This window comes from Delphinapterus leucas, chromosome 2 (assembly GCF_059928025.1).
Source record: "Delphinapterus leucas isolate spDelLeu-1000000601 "Yukka" chromosome 2, BTC_Dleu_Yukka2, whole genome shotgun sequence".
NCBI lineage: Eukaryota > Metazoa > Chordata > Mammalia > Artiodactyla > Monodontidae > Delphinapterus > Delphinapterus leucas.
In genome coordinates, this window is record NC_143130.1 from 14,416,932 (window position 1) to 14,435,998 (window position 19,067).

The window sequence follows — 19,067 nt, forward strand, 5'->3', positions numbered from 1 at the left end:
TTTCTACATGTGGCCAGATCCAGTTCATATGGGTGCAGAGAAGCAACACAGGGTCTTCTGACCTGAACTGATCAGGGAGGAGGTGGGGGGGAGGGGTGATGGGACGCAGTAGGGCCATGGGGACAATAGTTTGTGCAGTCCATGCTGGTTTGACAAATTCATAATGATATTACTGGAGCCTGAGGGAACACACCCATGACCCTGGTGCACAGTGTGTGTGACTTCCCGGGGAGAACGCACAGTGGAACCAATACTGGCCGCGAGGGCAGGGCAGGCCAGAGGGGGAGTGGCATAGAGACCCAGGAACTGGCTATGGGACTGTTCATCCAGAAACAACAGGGGCAAGGCTGTGTGTGGAAAGGTCCTCACGCCAGGCCCAATTCAACAATTAGGGACAAAATATAAATCCAGAGGTTTGAGCTGGATATTCAAAATGGGCGTGGTGCATGCAGGTTTTCAATGAGAGGAAACAGAGCAAAGGTCAGAAATTGAGAAGCCAGGAAGAGCAACCAGATCAGAGAGTAAACAACGCCACCACAAATCTGGATGTCACTGATCGCAGGTCAGGAAACACTTTGCTTTCTCTGTTGGTTTAAGACACTTTTCCTGGTAAGGACAAGAACATCCCCACAGCTGCTGGTTCTCTGGAGAGTCCCAGAGAATTCTAGCCGAGTGGAACAATCTATATAATAAAGGAATCGCAGCCCCAAATGACTGGAAATGGAGAGCGAGCCTTAATTCATGTCATAAGCTCATGTTTTCAGGTATAGCCAAGTTTCCTCCCAGAGTGCTGGAAGAATTCAAATATGTAATCAGGGAGTCACCACTGGTAATCTTTAAAAAATCATGTACAACAAGTGAAGAATCAGAAAGTTAATGACAAGTAAGTGTCACAAGTTATGAAAAGGGGTGGACCCCAGAAACTACAGACTATTAACTTTGGTCAACGTTTGGTCAAATTATAGAATGAATTTAAAGCAGATGTCTTATGAACACTTTGAAAGGAATGTGTTGACTGCTAGAAGACATGGAATCACCAGGAACAAGTCACGCCAAACTGACCTCATCTTTTATGAAAGCATTTTTTACTGACGTGGGAGATTGGGGGAGTAACATAGATCTAATGTTTCTTAGTTTTAGGAAAACGTTTGGCAAAATCAGTCAAGATATCACTGTGGATAATATGGCAAAATACACATAGTAATGAAAGTACTCTCAGACGGCTGAGACCTGTTTGAAAACTCTGTGCTCAGAATGAACAGAAAATTTTCTACCCAGTGACATTCGGTGAGTTCCCCCGTTGACTTGCAAATTCTTACTAGAGAACCTGTGAACACCCAGGAAAGAAGAAAACTGAAATCAGGACTGCCTACCACATTAGTGCCAGGATCAAGCACTAATTTTACTAAATTCAAGGCTGAAGAAGATGACAATCAGTAATCTATAAATAACTGCCTATATGTAGGTAGAAAGACCTGCTCTTTTCTCCTCCTCTGCTTAGTCTCTGCATTAGAAACATAGATTCCATAAAATTAGGAAACTGGACATCTCCCCCTTCTGCATGGGAAGAAAGACTCCAGTCACAAGGCAGAACAAAACCGAAGAATAATTCTATAAGAAATGAATGGACCTGTAAGAAGAAAATGATAGAACTCTGCCAAGTGATATAAAAGTATGAATAAATGGAGAGGCCCATTCCTCAATGAGAAGATTAAACATCATAAATACGTTAATTCTCCCATAATTAATTACAAGTTTAATAGATCCTAACAAAATCATGAAGAATTTCTTTTTTTGGACTTGACAAAGATATAGGGGGAAGAGACTGAGGACGGAGGGAATGGCATGGATAAGGCCCCAAGGTAGGAGGATCGATGGAGTGTCCACAGAAGTCCAGAGTAGCCCGGAGAGGGAAGGAGGAGAGTCACGAGTGAGGCAGCTGGGGAGGTAGGCAGGGAGAGAGCACACAAGGCCTGGGAACCTCACCGACAGTGTTGGTCTTTATCCAAAGAGCAATGAGAAGTTAAAGGTTTTTAAGCAGCGAAATACAATGATTAAAGTTGAGATTTTAAAAGCCCACCTTTCTGCCGTGTGGAGAATAAATCAGGGGGAGAAGAGGAGAGAAGGGAAGAGAATCTGATTAGTAGGCAGTGGCAATAGTCAGGCAATGTGCTTGCACTAGGCTGGTAGCAGTGGCAAATGAAACAGAAGAGAAAGGCAACTTGCTTTAGTTCACCAGAGCGTCCCGGAAACCAATGCTGTGATACCACTGCAGGAAAATTGGACAATTTTCTATATAAATGTCATTCCACACTTATTATGGCAGCATACAGGGGAAATAAAACAGTCTTGGTATAAAAATGTCTAATTTAGGTAGTGGCTATAGCACATTCTAGATGTATGACCGCAGGCAAGTTATTTAAACATTGTGAACCCCAGTTTCCCCATGTGTTCCATGAGTTTACTAATACCTGTTCACGGAGCTGTTGGAAGGTGTAGTAGGCACTGCTGATCGTCCCCAAATATCTATTTCCTCTTCCTTCAGAGTAAAATAGATTTTGGCTGAGCCAATGGCCATCAAAAAAAGAATAAATTTCCTGGGCTCTTTGCACTTAGATATGGCCGTGTGACAAAGTTCTGACCAACAGGACCCAAGAGGAGAGCTGGGTGCTGGTGTCCACAAACCTTCCTGAAGAGAGACGTGGCACCTGCTCTTTGCCCTTCTCTCTTCTTTCCTTCTCTCCTTCCATCTGGAAGGAAATACGTCCTTGGACCATGAGGGCAAGGGCAACCCCTTAAGGATCATGGAATTGTGAGCAAGAAGACGCTTGATCCCTGAAGAATCCAAGAAGACCCACAGGCCTGAATCTTGTTTTCCTGTTTTGTTGCTGTTTGTTGGTTTTGCTACCAGAGAAAGACTTTCTGTCTTACTGGTGATCTAGCTTTGTCATACCTGTTACCTAAAGATTAGAAGATGTAACATATGTGAAATGCCCAGACATTGTAAGCCATCACTAATATTTTTGTCTCCCACCAAAAAAAAAAAAAAAAAAAAAAAAAAAATCCTTTATAATTCTGCCCTTCCGTTCTGGAGAATTTAATTGTATTCTTAAATTTTTTTTTTCCTTAGACTCTGGCAAACTGGAATCTATCCAGGAGAAACTTCTCAAGGTAGTGAGCAGGCCTGGAAACCACATGACACAGGGAACAGTTAATTACAGGACTTGTTTTGCATTTGCTATTTTTAAAGGAAGTGTGCCTTTGACTGGAGCTTGGGAATCTCAGGTGAGTGGGATCCTGTAGTTTCATCTGTTCCCACGGGACTGGAACTGGCTTGTCCACGACATGGCTGGAGGTCAGAGCTGGAGCTCTTATGAGGGAACGGGGTGGGGGGCGGGGAGGTTTGGAAGGGTGCTGAGGTGGTCTGCAATCGTCTGCATACCCACAGCCCGGGTGAAGGGTGAGGCCCCGGGAGGATCGTTATGTAGAGGGCCCCTGCCCGCCAATCCCTACCCTGATCAGACCGGCGGTTTTCTCCGTGTCTCCCAGGGGGACAGGGGTCTGTGAATGTATCTCAGGGGCTGCCACGGAGGTGAGGCAGGATTAGTGGCTTAGAGGTTTTGGAAATCTACATGTAGAAAGTCATTCTGAGGACTTGAAACCTGAAGTGGAGACTAAGAATGAAGCCTCAGTGATTCCCATTCAACCTGTTCTGTCATCTGTTCTCCAACGTGCCAAGTCGATCTGAAGTCACTTCCAACGTACAGCCGGCCTCCTTCAGAAAGGAGCCAGAGCTACAAACAAAGTTTAAGTGAAAATGCTGAGCATAAATAGAAGAGTCCATCTAAGGAAACACATAAGCTACGTTGCTAAGTGCACATCTGGGTCCGCATAAAAGGAAACTGGTAGGGAATCAAGCATAGCTATGGCTCTGTGTTGATGTCAGCGGTAATACTTCACCACAGGGGCTGGAACAGTTGAAAGGAGGTTCAAATGAATAATTTGCAAGTGAGTGTCTTCTAGGTTTATTCTTATTCAAGTGACAGATGCCCCTGTGATGACCTCGCACTTTGATGGGCCCTTCACAGTTTGCCTGAGTAGCTGGAACATCAACCTGCGTGTGTCCCTAGGAAATTTCTTTCCCTTCCGTTCTTCCCTTACATCGTGTGATTCAGCCGTTCGAAGTGACGTGCAACGATCAGAGGGAGACATGGTCTCCCACCCCTGCTTGCTTTCTGCTCTCAAATCCTGTCCACCCCGCCCCTGCCCCCCCCCCCCCCACTTAGCACTCGTCTGTTATCGTACTTGTCACTGTAAAGTCTGTCTTCTTCTCTGTCTTCCCCACTAGGCTCAGACAGCTTTCAGCTACTTTTTTTTTTTTTTTTAATTTAACCACTTTATCCCACTAATAGCCTGGCACCCAGAAGGTGCGTAAAAATGTTTCTTGACAAGCTGAGTTAATTCTCCGCCCATCAGCCATTGTCATGAAGCCTGAGTATCCTGTACCCTCAGAGGCTTCTGCTCACTGCGAGGGGCAGCCATATAAATCCAGCAAAAGCCTCGGGAGCTACTGCAGTGCTCCAGCTGCCCCCCAGCTGCTTAGTATACAGTTGGTTTGTCAGACAGGCAGCCAAGTGTAGAAAACTCCCAGGAAGTGGGGCACTTTCAGCTGGTCCCCAACTTGCTGTGTGACTTGGAGCAAGTCTCCTAACCTTTTGGTGCCTTACTTTCCAGACCCTTTCATAGCCAACCGCATAGTAAGTCTCATAATAAGTCAGGGAGGGCGTACAGCAGTCTAGCTATGTAGAATATTATGAAGGAAGCATGAAGGGTACAAATAAACATAGGTGTGGAGGGGCACTCTTCTTCTCTGGTCTCATGTGGAGGAAGTTCCATTTGGAGGAACCCGTTAGAGAACCACGTCTGGTCTTTCCTTGCTTTCCTCTTGTGCCCTGCCGGGGCGTTGGAAAGATTCCTCTTCCTGGGAGAAGGTGCAGAGCATGCTCAGCCCCGCCCCTTCTCTTCTGAGCCAGGGTTCCTGCAGGGGGTGTGGCTTCTGGTGTGTCCCTCCACACCAGTCTGCCGGCCCCCTGAGGTAGGGGCTTGGGGCAGTTAGCGGTTAGGTGGGTGCTAAGGACTGAATATTTGTGTCCACTCCCCCTCCCCCCAATTCATATGTTGAAACCCTAATCCCCAATGTGATGGAATTTGGAGGTGGGACCTTTGGGAGGTGATTAGGGTTAAATTAGGTCATGAGGGTGGAGGCCCTAAGATGGGATTCATGCCTTTATAAAAAGAGGAAGATTTCTCTGTCTGCATGCACACACACCAAGGAATGACCATAAAGGAGGAAACTGGGAAGAGAGCCCTCACCGAGTACCTGACCTGCTGACACCCTGTTCTCAGACCCTGACCTCAGGCCCCTGTTTCTAGTCCAAGCTCTAATGCTCACTGCCTTTGCTGTCCTTGCCAGGTCCAGTGGCTTTTCTGGCCCTCCATTTTTCAACTTTAAAATGCAGGTGTTGGACTAGGTCTTTCTAAAAGCTTATGAATCCATGGTTGGAATCCACCCAAAGAATGTTCCAAATGGACAGGGAGTCTTTTATCTCTTCGTAACTGACAGAGACTCTTAGTCAACTATTCAGTGTCCATTCACTCTTTTTTCTTTAGTAAGAAAGCCCAGTTTTTATTGGCTGGGAATGAAAAGATAGAAGCTTGCCTTCTCTTGAAGCTAGGAAACTTTGTGTAGAAGGTCTGAGAAGGCTTCTTAAGGAGGCAACAGACAGCTCTTAGGTCTTCTTTTGCCCATCTTCCTTCCTTCCTCCTGCTTCCTTGGAATGTGGAAATACTAGCTGGAACCCCAGCAGCCAGCAAGGACCAAGAAACCGTATTCACAGTGGAAGCCAATGCAATGGTCGGTAGAAAGATGGAAGGATCCTGGGCTGTTGATGACACGATAGAACTGTCACACAAGCCCTAAAGTGCCTACCTCTAGATTTCTTTACGAAAATGAACAAAGAAGTCACTGTCTTTCTGGTCTTTGTTGCCAGTAATTGAATGAAATTTCTAACGAATACAACTCATTGGGCTTCCTCTCATAAATGACAACTCAGTTCAACAGGATGGAGAGTCTAAACCTGCAGAACCGTATCGTCCACATAGCTCGTCTTAGAACAGAAAGGTTTAATTCCTTATAGAATTTAAGGTTTAATTCCTTATAGAACCAGAGATTCTCAGTTTCAGTTGACTCTGGCTGTTAGTTAACTATTTCAATCAGCCCAACGCGAATGTTTTTGCAGACATCTCTAATAGTTAACAACTGTGGAGCCAAAGAAAACCTGTTGGCCAAAAATTCTTTCAGGCTGACAAAACGTACTCGTCCCTGCCAAATATGAAATAACACTGAGTCATTTTCGATGAGCACTATAAAGCATCGCAGTCAGTACTTCATGTGTTTTGCACCCTTATGAAGTAAGTAGTGACAGGAAAATAGATATTCAGCTAAATCAAGCAAGTGACATTCCTCTTTAAGCACCTCAAGACACTTTTACAAAGCTCCCAGATGTAATAAAGGGAAGGCTTTCCATGAAGAGTGCCGTAAATGTTTCTTCCACATGGCTCTTGATGGTAACTGTGGCATAGTGAGCAGCCATCTGGACTGGGAACTGGGAGTCCTGGACTTGAACTTCAGTTTTTCCGAGTAGCAGCATGACTCTGGAGAAGGCATTTAGGATCTCTGAGCCTCCGTCTCCTTAACTGTAGAATTGGGATCATACTGTTTATCTCATAAGGCGATCGTAAGGACTGAGAATCTGAAATACCTGGCCAGGGCTCAATGGAGAGGGAGACGCTATTGAATGAACATTATGTTGAATCTGAGTCTTACGTCACTAGATTGGTTATCTGGAATCCCGCATGTCATCCTAGAGCATTTGAAGTATTGATTGCATATGTTAAAGTGCAGTCAGACTTCGCCAAGACATTCGACGTTGAAATGAGTTAAACTCCCTCGCCGTTGCTGGGTGAAGGAGTAACTGATAGTGTTTGGGTGATTGTGACCCAGTGGGGCTCTGGGGAGGACCCACTGATGGCTGCAAATGGGGCTAATAGTGTGAAGGACAGCGTTGGAATTAAATATAAAGTTGGACGAGTTTAATAACGAGCAATAAAGTGTAACTTGTTTTGGGAGGGAAAGCCAGAGCCCCATTGTCTGATGTAGGAGGGCTGGCTTATTTGCACAGAGAGGTGACTACTGACCGTGGCAGCTCAGCGGGGCCTGTGGCAGTCAGCGCAGGTAACAGGCTTCCTCCGTGTCCCACTTGGGAATCTCTGCGGAAGATGTTCCAGGTGAAAACACAAGCTCCAGGGGAGCAGTGAGCCTTTACATGGTGAACTGCTCCCTCCCACCGGCTGTTCTCATGTGATGTTTAAAACAACCCTGGTGTGCAGCCAGGGCAGGTAGTCTGGTCAGGAAAAGAGAAGTTAAATGGTGGAGTTTTTGAAGCTGAGATTAGAACCCAGTGGGAACTTGGGTCTATTATGAAATTAAGAGACAACAGCATCGTACTGCACACATAGCTGGCAACAGTAATGGTCTTATTGATACTGGTGACAGAGGGGATTGGGCCTGGGGTTCTTCAGCCTGGAAATGATGCTGAAACTCGGCCCCTGTGCACCAGTGCCAAATGGAGTCCTGGAGACCGAGTTTTGAGTGAAGTAGAAAAGAAGAGCTTTATTGCTTTGCCAGGCAAAGGGGGACACAGGGACCTAACGCCCTCAAAACTGTGTGTCCCAATCCGGAGGGATTTGGTGAGGAGTTTTGTAACAGTGGTTCAAGGGTGGGGTTGCTGAGAAGTATCAGGGTGTGTGCAGGGCCTGCACTCCTTCAATCTGGCCTTTCATCTGGTGGTCTCTGGAGGAGCTTCTGTGGTTCTCCAGGTTATCAAACTGTGACCTTCTCTCTGGAATGAAGAATGCTTCATCAGGTAGTCAACGTCTTCCATTTGTTGGGGGTTTTAGTTCTGTAGAAGAGCTCAAAGATATTGTCATGTATCCCCCTTGAGGCAGAACCAGGATCCTGTCCCAAGGCTGCGCTACTGTTTCTTGGCGGCTCCTCCCTTGTCTCTGCATCCCCTCCCTTCCCTGATTAGCAGCTGTTTGAACCTGTCCTTTGGAACTCAGGGAAGGTCATGGAGGCTGAAGCCTATTCCCTACAAACAAGAAACGGGGGACACAGAAAGGCTTCCGTGCCCAGGAGCCCCACAGGGTCCTGCTGGGTTTCAGAAATTAGGGCATTCTTAGGACTCAGTTGTGCTCTTTAAGGACACGTGGAAGAAGCCAGCCAGCTGCTTTCCATCTTTTCTGAGAACAAATCAAGAGGAAATTGGTTTCAGCCACATGTGGAATCTGTACATTCATCCTGAAATGAGCTTTCTCCTTAGAAAAAAAAAAAAGGCCTCAGGATGCAAGCTCTGCAAAATCAGTCAATAAAATAATCAAATTAATGGCAGCAATAATATGTTCAAATAGAAGCTAACACAGTGTGTACTGTGGAAACAGCGCTCAACTCAGGTGAGGAAAGATGTTAAAATGGGCATTCTCATCTATACCCGGTTTGCTCTCAGCCCACCTCCCCCAGCTCGTAGTGACGACTGAGGGACTGGACGTCTTCTATATACATCACCTGCCTCCAGGGAAGGACACCGTTTACAGGGATGATTCACAGCCGGGCCTCTGAGCGCTTTGTGGCCATAATTAACCCCTGTGACCCTGAGGCACTGACACTCAGCTGGGAGCAACAGACAACAGGCCCTGGGCTCGTGATTCAACAACACACTTTGTTCACCGTCCTTTTGCTTTTTCTCAGATCTCTGGACTCTTGCAGCCCTCTGTGATCCTTCTCTCCTTTTTCTTCCACCTTGGCCAGTTTGCTCAACATTTCCCCCTTCCTCTCTTAGTCCCACAGTGCCCTCGTGATCAGTGCTTCACAAATGGTGATTTCCTGGGGAGCTGGTTCAGATTCTGAATAAGCAGGTCTGGGCGGGGCCTGAGACTCTGCATTCCTAACAAGCTCCCAGGTGTTGCTGCCGCTGCTGGTGGTCTATGAGCTACACTTTTAGTTGCAAGGATCTAAAATCCCCCTGCTTGGAAGGAGAGCCTGGTACCCTGCCCTGCATCCTCCTGGCCAGTTCAGAGGGTGTGACCCAAGGCTCTTGTGTGGCAGGAATATAGGAACAGAGTGAGACCAAGTCAGAGCAACAGAAACCTTCCTCCTGAGACGGGCTGAGCACTGAAGGAAGTGAAGAAATATCTCATCATGAGAAACTTTCAAATTTGCCTTTGTCTTCTGCAGTTGAGGTAGGTGTTGACCTTGGACTCACCTAGAGATAAGTGCAGGGAAGGAAATTACACCTGGAAGGTTCTTGGAGCCTTTACATTGTGGGACCCAGGAAAGAATGGAGGAGAGAACCGAATCCCAAGTGAGTGAATCATTGTTTGGTCTTCCTAGGTTTTTATTTATTTATTTATTTTTTTAGCCAAATGCCAAAAATTCTAAACCACAGTAACATTTTTGAACATTTTCAAAGCAAAGCTCCAGCAGGGATACCTTCCATGTACACATAGACTTCATCATTATAATGATTTTCCTGTTCTATGTGCAATGAGCCAAGAGAGAGTCTTCAAAAATATTTTTTTTTAACCCAAAATGCATTTTCCCCCTGAAATATTCATTTAGGTAATCCAACTACCTACCCCAGGCTCATGATAAATTATTTAGATAATTGCTTTCTCTGCTTCATTTTGCTAATGTAGATCTGGCCTTATAGATTTATTGCCAGCTTCATGTTTTTCAGGGAACAAGAATTATTTTTTTTATTTTTATTTTTTATTTTTTTGCGGTACGGGCCTCTTACTGCTGTGGCCTCTCCTGTTGCGGAGCACAGGCTCCGGACGCGCAGGCTCAGCGGCCATGGCTCACGGGCCCAGCCGCTCCACGGCATGTGGGATCCTCCCAGACCGGGGCACGAACCCGTGTCCCCTGCATTGGCAGGAGGACTCTCATCCACTGCGCCACCAGGGAAACCCGAACAAGAATTATTAAAGGGTTGATTGTTTCATTGAGGTTTACTGCTGAGGTATTAGAAATAACTCTATGTCCTCATGTCCTGCAGTTAGAATTGTGTGTGTGTGTGAGTCTGATTATCAGATGCCTTAGAGATAACTCCCATGGCGGTGGGTGATGAGGGAGAGAAATCTCTAAGATCATTGGATAAAAGTTCCCGTACGAAGCTCTAAATATTATTGCTATTAAATACTGCATTTCAATTAGACTGTCACACTTAGTCTTCCAGAAAGCAATGTAATATATAAGTACATTTTCCCATAACTTTGCTAAACATGATACAGAAGGAATGTTTCCTTCAATGCGACGTGATGCCTAGTAAATACCTAGTAAATACAGCCATGCGTCTCCACTGAAGATGTTCTGACCTCGGACTGACTTGTCTTCATTCTGTTAACTTGGGTGATTTGATGTGACTGTAGCTGGAGGCCATTTGATTGGCGGCTGTAGAGAGGAGGAAAGCGCACAGAACCCGCTCAGGGTGGTGCCCCAGGCGGCTTGATGATGATAAAAGGGACGGTGATATAAGGAGCCCATGTTTAAAAAATCCTGGTGGCATCTTAGGTCCCCGAGTGAGAGAAATAAGAAACATAACAGAAGCTCAAGGACATTGCAAGCCAAAGCATACAGTAGAATTATGGGCAAAGGAAAAGAAAGAATATACATTTGAGAAACTGTTTAGGGAGTTTGAATAAGGCTACAACACGTGTATCTAGCCTGATTCCATTTTGTCCCCAAACAGTCAGGCAAAGTGGTAGGAAGTGAGTCAGCTTTACTTCTTTCTAACTTTCCATGGGTGGGGCTCCCTCCCTGAAACACACAACCCAGGATTTCTGCATAGGAGGGGCAAGGGCCTTCTAAGCTCTTAAGCTCAACACTGTTTAAATAGCCACTTTAAAAAAATTAAACAAACTCTATTTTTTATTAAAGAAACTCTATTATTAGAAGCAACAACACCCTGCAGAAATTGTAGTCATTGCCATTTCCTCTACCATGTGCTATTTTGAAGGTCTCAGTGTCCTTTGCTGGACAATTTATTACGAAACCTAACCATCAGTGCCTGAAATTTTCTTTTACCTTCAGTGACTTCTACCTTGTGGGCCTTGAAACACTCTGGCTGGTGAAGCTGAACTTTTCCAGGCTCACTGAATTTCTTGTGTGAAGAAGGCAAAGCAGACAGCTGGCTTCTAAAATATCCCATAACGTCTCAAATATTTTCTAGGTGCCGGCCCTGGCCTGGAGTCCTTTAGAAGGATTCCAACCTCACCCCATTATCCAAATTATTTAATTTGAATGACGCTCAATACAGCGCTGTGGCGAGCATTTTTCTTCTTTTTTAAAGTCATTGATAAGCTGCTGATATGTTCATGAGGATGCAAAAGCCGGGTTTGCTTCTTTGTCACCCTTTCCGCTGCCACTGCCATGAGCAGCTGTCACTTTGGAATCTGAGAGCCATGTTGGACTTTGATCACAACTTTGCCTCTTGGACTAATTTTTTTTTTTTCTTCTGATCTTTGCTTCATTCACCCAATTGCCTAATCCAGAAAACTGGACACTGTTCTGGACTTGTGGCTCCTTTATCCCCGCATCTAATAGTTCACATGGAGAAGCTAGTTCTTTCTTTCCCTAATCACGTCCTACTTATGTCATTTCTCTCTGAGGAAACCTACTGCCTTTTGGATGAAGCCGTCTTCATGGGCCCTCTCATGATCTGACGACCTCTCCTCCTTCAGCTCTCTCCTCCTGCCGTGCGTGTACAAATCCTATAGGCCTTGCTTTTTAGGTGACACTTTCCCCTCGAGGCTTGCCCTACACACAAGCATCCTGCTGCCATGCAGCTGGACCATGTGGCAAAGCCCACCTCCACCCAGCTCTGTCTGAACCTGGAGCCCTTGTTTCATCCACCGTGTCTTTCCGCCTCTCCAAAAAAGTCAAGCCTTGGGCTTTGTCCTCTATGGAGATTGCCCAAGGAGGACAGAAAAATTTTGCTTCTCTCAATCCTGGCAGGGACTTTCTTCTCTTTTATTGCCGTCTACATCAATGGCCATGAAAATGGGATTTAAAACAATCCTATTCTTTCATCTGTTTACTCTTACTCATGGTAACCCCTGTTTCTGTTGACATTCACGGACTCCCCCATTTACTCTACAAACCAAAGAATCAGTAGCCTGGCCCTTGAAGTTGTGATGCCTGGGCCCTTCATGACCCAATCTTGCTTAGCAAATGCTAATAGTATGTCTTATACATGTAACCGATGAGTCAGGCCTATTGTTTGTGGCATCTGGCTAGGTTAGTGTTTCCCAAACCAGTATCCTAAGGAATTGTTATCATCTCAAGCAAAATTTCATGAAAAAACATCTCTGTTCAAACATATCCAGCAAGAATGGTACACGGTACATACCTCTATACCTCTGTAGAAGGTGTTTATAATACAAGAATTCCTCTAGATTGGAAACCAGTTTAATAGGGAGTTTAACTGTTTGTCCCAAGATGAGATAGCTCGTTAGTGGGGAGGCCGATAAGAGAACCAGATGTTCTGTAACTATTACTACAGCTGTTTATACAGATCAGGGCACCGTAGCCCCAAATCTTCCTGGCTAGAGATGACAGACATTTGGAAGATGCGGTCACCCTTCCAGACCACAGGAGTCTAGGGCAGGCAAGACAGACACTGTGGCATACTAAGCCAGTTACTTAAAACATCATAATCTAGTGAACAGAGAAAGATCATTTGGGAGCCCAGTCTCTGGATAATGGCTCTTGATACCAAATCAAGTTCCCTGGCTAAGACTGCATCTCAAAACGGAATTACTTTGAGTTTCCTTCAGCTGTGTTCTCCAAGTAATCACATTTAAAAGAAGACAAAATAAGCCAGGCGCTCATCCCATAGGATGGCACGTTGAGATTTGAGAATCTATTTCTATTCCCCGTAACCCATTCCCGCCATTTCACACTTGGCAGGCAGATGCCATGCATTAAGCAGCTATTTCCTGGAGGATGGTTTGCGTTACCCGTCGTCCTGCTGCCTTACCGAGTTTCAGGACTGTACAGGACTTGGAAGCACTGTTAACGCCCGCCAATTTGATTTTCTAGTACAGGAAGATCATAAATCAAAAAGTAGGTGCTGGGCTTCCCTGGTGGCGCAGTGGTTGAGAGTCCGCCTGCCGATGCAGGGCACACGGGTTCGTGCCCCGGTCTAGGAAGATCCCACATGCCGCGGAGCGGCTGGGCCCGTGAGCCATGGCCGCTGAGCCTGCGCGTCCGGAGCCTGTGCTCCGCAACGGGAGAGAACACAGCAGTGAAGGGCCCAAGGACCGCAAAAAAAAAAAAAAAAAAAAAAAGTAGGTGCTTATGACCGTAATAAAATATGGGCATATAGATAGATAGATAGATAGATAGATAGATATCACAAGCAAACATTAGGGTAGATTAAAAATTATGAAAAATGTAGTTTTGCAGATGTGTTTTTGCCACAACTGGCAATTTAGTTAAATGTCTTTGAAGTAGGCTCTGTAGTCTAGTCAAAAGGAGATTTTGAAATTTGAAGAGAAGTGATTCATGTATTTTTGCTGTCAAGTTTAGGTTGTCTCATACTGAGACTATGGGGCTTGTAGTGACATGAAAACTGTCACTTGTAGTGACTTGACAGAACACAGGAGTGGGTGAATCGTGCCCAGGTGCAGGACAGATGTGTATATGCACTGCAGGTAAGGAGGTGAGAAATTTACCTTTACTAAAATTTGTTATGCTTCCACTGTGTCCTAGATTCTGAGAGACACACACAGATAAACTGGACAGACATTATTTTTCCCTTCAGAGAATTTAGTATTTCTAGTCACAGTGAGACCACATGCACATGATAAAAGGTAGGGAGTGAGAAGTGTGAGAATTACTTCTTCTTGGGGAATGTAGGGGGAGTCTTTGTAAAGAAGGAGGGATAGCCTGGAGAATGGATGAATTTGGATGTGGAGGTGGGGAGACATTGAGATGGGGAAATGCTTGGACGTGAGGTGTGTAATCATAGACATGCAAGGCTGCAAAGTTTCTATGTGTGTGTTATCATTGTGTCTGCCCCATTCATTTGGGTTTTACTTTTGGAGTCTAGGGATTTCTCCTCCGTTTCTCTTTTCTTAGTGAGAATCATATTAGTATCTTTATCCTCACATTTCTGGAGCCTGAACTGGTTCTCCATTGTGTGTTCTACTTCACGATTTTGATTGGATGCTGTCTTGAGTCTGCAGTTTTCTCTGTGTTTGGTTGTGAACACGTTGAGGACGAAGGATCTGTCTTATTTGCTTTTGAACCTCAGATCTGCCACACAGTCGTTATTAATGACAGTTTACTGAGCAAAACATGACAGTTCCATGTGCAGTAGTGCAGCTGACCCAGTCACGCCATTTTGCGTATGAAACATCTCTTGGCACTTAGCTTATAGAAAGCAAGCCTTCCATAGCACTGTTCTTCTCAGGACTGCACTATCATTGACTGTTAGAGTTGAAAGGAGACTGATCATCTAATGAGGACCTCAAGAAATTAAAATTCTAGATCACTATTTCTTATGAATACAAATACAAAAATCCTTAACAAAATGTTAGCAAATGGAACTCAGCAACATACAGAAGGAAAATGCATCATGTCTAGGAGCTGAGTTGTGTCTCCCTTCCAAATTCATATGTTGTAGTCCTAACACCTCAGAATGTGACTCTATTTGGAGGTCGGGTCTTTGAAGAGATGATTAAGTTACACTGAGGTCATTAAGGGAGGCCCTAATCCAGTATGACTGGGGTCCTGGTAAGAAGATAAAATTCAGACACAGACAGGCACAGAGGGAAGACCTTGTCATGACACAGGGAGAAGGTGACATTCTACAAACCAAGGAGAGAGGCCTGGAGCAGATCCTTCCCTCATGGCCCTCAGAGGAAACCACACCTACTGACACCTTGATCTGGGCCTTCGAGTCTCCAGAACTGTGAGGAGATAAATTTCTGTTGCTTAAGCCACCCAGTCTATGGCACTTTGTTATGGCAGCCCTAGAAAACCAATATGCATAATAACCGAAAATGAACAGGATAAAGAAAAAAATCATATGATGGTTTCAAACAGATCTAGAAAAGGCATTTGAAAAATTCAAAACCGATATATAATTTAAAAACTTTCAGCAAAGTAGAAATAGAAGGAAATGTTCTCAATCTGGAAAAGGGCACCTACCAAGAACTTAAAAGGGAAACTTGAATACTTTCTTCTAAAACCTGGAATAGGACAGGGATGCCTGCTGTCCCCACTTCTATTCTATGTTGTATTGAAGATTATAGTCCAATAAAGTAAGAAAAAGAAATAAAAGGCATAAATATTAGAAAGGAAGAAATGAAACTACCTTTATTTGCAGATGACATTTACATATGTCAAAAACCCTCTGGAAGATGCAAAATAACAACTAGAATGAACAAATTCTCAGGATACAAGGTCAATGTACAAAAATCAAATATATTTCTATAAATAGTAACAAATCATGGAAAACAAAAGTTAAAAAATCATTTGCAATAGCATGAATCTTAAAATTCTTAGGGATAAATTTAACAAAAGATGTACAAGATTGCTTTACTGAAAACTATGAAATATTGCTGTTCATGGATCGGAAAACTCATCATTTGTTGAGCATCAATTCTCCCCAGTTTCATCTATAGACGACACACATTAAAAATGCAGCATTTGGGAGGCAAAATATACAAGCCGATTTTAAATTTATATGGAAATGCAAAGGATCTAGAATAGTCAAAACAGTCTTGCAAAATAATAAAGTTGAAGGACCTACACTACTTGATTTCAAGACTTTAAAATTATGTCAACAAACACATAATAATGGCATCATGCAGATAATGGAATAGAATATAGGCTAGAAAGAGCCCTGCACTTATGTGGCCAATTGATTTTGACAAACATGCCAAAACACTTCAACAAGGACTGGTGCTGGACCAACTGGATAAATTGATGAGAAAATTGAAAAAAGGTGGCAATTGTAGCCTAGAGAACTCAAATAAATTACTCAAAGTGACACAGATCTGAGTCATGACTCCTAATTTGGTGGCTTGGAGTGGTTTCTATTGTCCACAATAGATCCTTTGAAAATATTAATAGTTTGGTACATTTGTTTATATATAATGTAGCCTGAATTTATGTGGCTAGGTAATGTCTCCAGTATGTTTTCGGGTATCTATTTCATTACAAAAGAGTACTGAGATTTAACAGAATGGTGCACACCTAGCTGGCCACGTGACCTATAGTCTGATTTAATCAAAAGTCCTAACACTGGGAATCTTCTCTCAAGAGTTTTCTTTACCCAGCACTATCTTAATGCCATTAATGAGTGTCTGTTTTCCTTTTCTCTTTTTGAGTTCTTTGCTTCTTATATGAAGCTCCTCAAATTAGCAATTAAAAAGAATGTTTGTCAGTTTCTCCTGTTTTGATAATTAATTACAATTGGTTAAAGGTAGAGGTGGATAAAGGCAGATGGAAAAGAACTGACAGTTTCAGGTCAGAAAACCCTGTGTCTGAGCATTGCAAAGTTTTATGTTTTCTGACAGCCTGAAAATTCAGAGATTTTTATTTTCTGAATTTGGTTTGGATAGTTTTTGAAAATACTTTTAAAAACGTTTTCAGGTCGAAATCCATGTAAATATGGCAGAGCATATGCAAAGAAAATACAAAGATGTGTGTGATGTTTGTGAAGGCAGGGCAGAATGGGGTAGGCAGACAGGTTTTAGAAAACAACAAGAATTCCAGATTCCGGGGCTTGATGGGTTCATGTCCTACATTCCCCTGGACATGGGTTCTGACATGCCACAGAGATACTTTGTGGAAATCTCTTGTATGTGTTGGAACATTTCTAATACTTTGGGACTATATAATATTTGCAGTAGCAGTTTCATAGGAAAATAGTATACTAGATATGGAAAAAGACTTTGAGATATCCTTATCTAACCAAGTACAGAATATAGATGAAGCAACGAAGGCCAAGAAAAGTTAGTTGAATTGGTCAGGCTAATGCAGCCAGTAATTATTCCATAGAAGGCATCCAGCTGTTCTGATGCTGAGGGCAAGGCTGCTATCATTAGATCCTGTCACCTTACGACTTCGATTTTTTTCCCGCAGCGTACAGGCAGTTTTAAAGATATAAAAGAATGTTAAACGTGAGTTTTCCGGTCTTGGATTTTTAGCTGAGAAGAACACATTCTAAAGACCAGTGCTGGCTCCTCCATGGGCAGGGTTTGCTCATAGGTACCTAAGAGGTAGTCACAGCCCCACAGCCACCTGCAGCCATGTGGCTGAAGAGCTACCACTTGAGCATCTTCCGCATGGAGGGTACCAACACCTGCCACCCGAGCACCAGCCCACAAAGACCTTTTGTCCCTTTAACTGTTTTTGACTCCTCCGGCCCCAACCCTTGAGGAACCACTAGCAGCTTCTGCGTGGGGGTGGGGGGGGTGGGGGGAACCCTGAGACAGGAGAAAAAAAATTCCTACTCGAGGTCTTTGAATGTGGTTAAGCTCTGAGCTATGGGGAAGGGGAGAAGCTATAGGTGGGATGACAAATGGAAAATTTTACTACCTGGTTATGGACTATTTATTAATATTTATTTATTTATTAGTACCCAGGGTACCTAGAAAAAATGATAGTTTCTTCCCATTTCAGGGTGGGGAAGGGAGAGCCACCAGAGCATCTTAAAGAGAGCGAGGGAGAGAAATCAAGCTGTTTCCTGTTTGTGAGTAAAGTGAGCCCAGCTAGTCCAAGACACTGGTTAAACTCTTCTGGGTATTTTCATGCTTTTGAAGCATCTATACAGTCTTATCTGACTCACACTTGACTGGGAGGGGGACCTCTTGATTCAGGTGAGTTTGGGGTTGGGGGGATAGTCTAATGTATCTTCTTGGAGATGACATGGGGCTACGCTTGTTGCAACTTGACCAATCAGGCTTCTATGAAAGAAAACGAATTTCTGACTCTATCTTCTGAAATATGTTAAGTCGAGCTTCCTAGGCAATTGAGCTCCCAGAATAGTATTGGTCATTGATTAGGAGGTGTGGCCCTAAATACGGAGAGACGCTGCCTGTCCGTTGTCTTGGAATTACACTTCTCAAATTCTGTAAACTCAGAATTCTAGTAGTTTCTTAAATCATCAAAGTTTCTACAAGGGCATAATATGGAAAAGATTTTAAAATAACAAACGAGAAGACCCTTCAAGAAGTGAAACATTATGTAAGAGGTTCAGACTGTGTATAAAACTGATTGATTCTAGTGAATTCCCTGAAACCATAAAACCTTTAAATCTGACATCATCTGAAACTGGTACAATCTCCTAAGTCTGATCCTTTGCTTTCAAGTTTTTACTCAATTATTATTTTTGTTTCTGGGAAAAGTGTATTTTTAGCTTTCAAAAAACGTAATGATTGCACAAATTCTTTTCAGCCCTGGTAATTTGGTTGGCACTCATTCTATCTATGTGTATGTAGATTGTGGGAACATAGCTTTCTGATGAATTGTTCTTTCTTCCATTTGATAAAGGGCTTTAAAATATATTATTGTTCTGTCTCCAAATGCAAGTGGCTCATTATTTCCACTACATTGTTTCCTCAAAAAGATGAAGTCTTTTCCATGAGATAAGACTATCAACTTCAAGCATACATTCAAAAGTGCCATATCTTTGCTCACTGTGTTTTAAATCAACACGTGGCTCTAAACAGTTGTCCAACCAGGGTTTAGGGTCAAGCTTTGTTACCTAAGGCTCTGTCCTATTTCCTCCCTATGCAGGATGTTGACAAATTATGTTCCTGTTTCCCTGCCTGAATACTTTCTTTTTGTCTACCCAGATTCATTTTCTACTCTCCTTTCTATCCTAGGAGGTGAGATTGTTCAAACTACATAAACTGTTCCTTTGACCTCTGACTTC

The 19,067-nt window shown here is 43.6% G+C and overlaps 1 protein-coding gene across 3 annotated transcripts in view; it reads left to right on the top strand.

Annotated features, from left to right (window-relative positions):
- NEBL (nebulette) overlaps positions 1-18,940 on the top strand; it is a 368,320-nt gene extending 349,380 nt beyond the window's left edge. For all 3 annotated transcript variants that reach the window (XM_089906448.1, XM_022580464.3, XM_089906447.1), the window contains one exon: positions 1-18,940. This exon is cut by the window's left edge and continues 15,221 nt beyond it. The gene's annotated coding sequence lies outside the window, so the exon portion shown is untranslated.
- Positions 18,941-19,067: the final 127 nt, after the last annotated feature.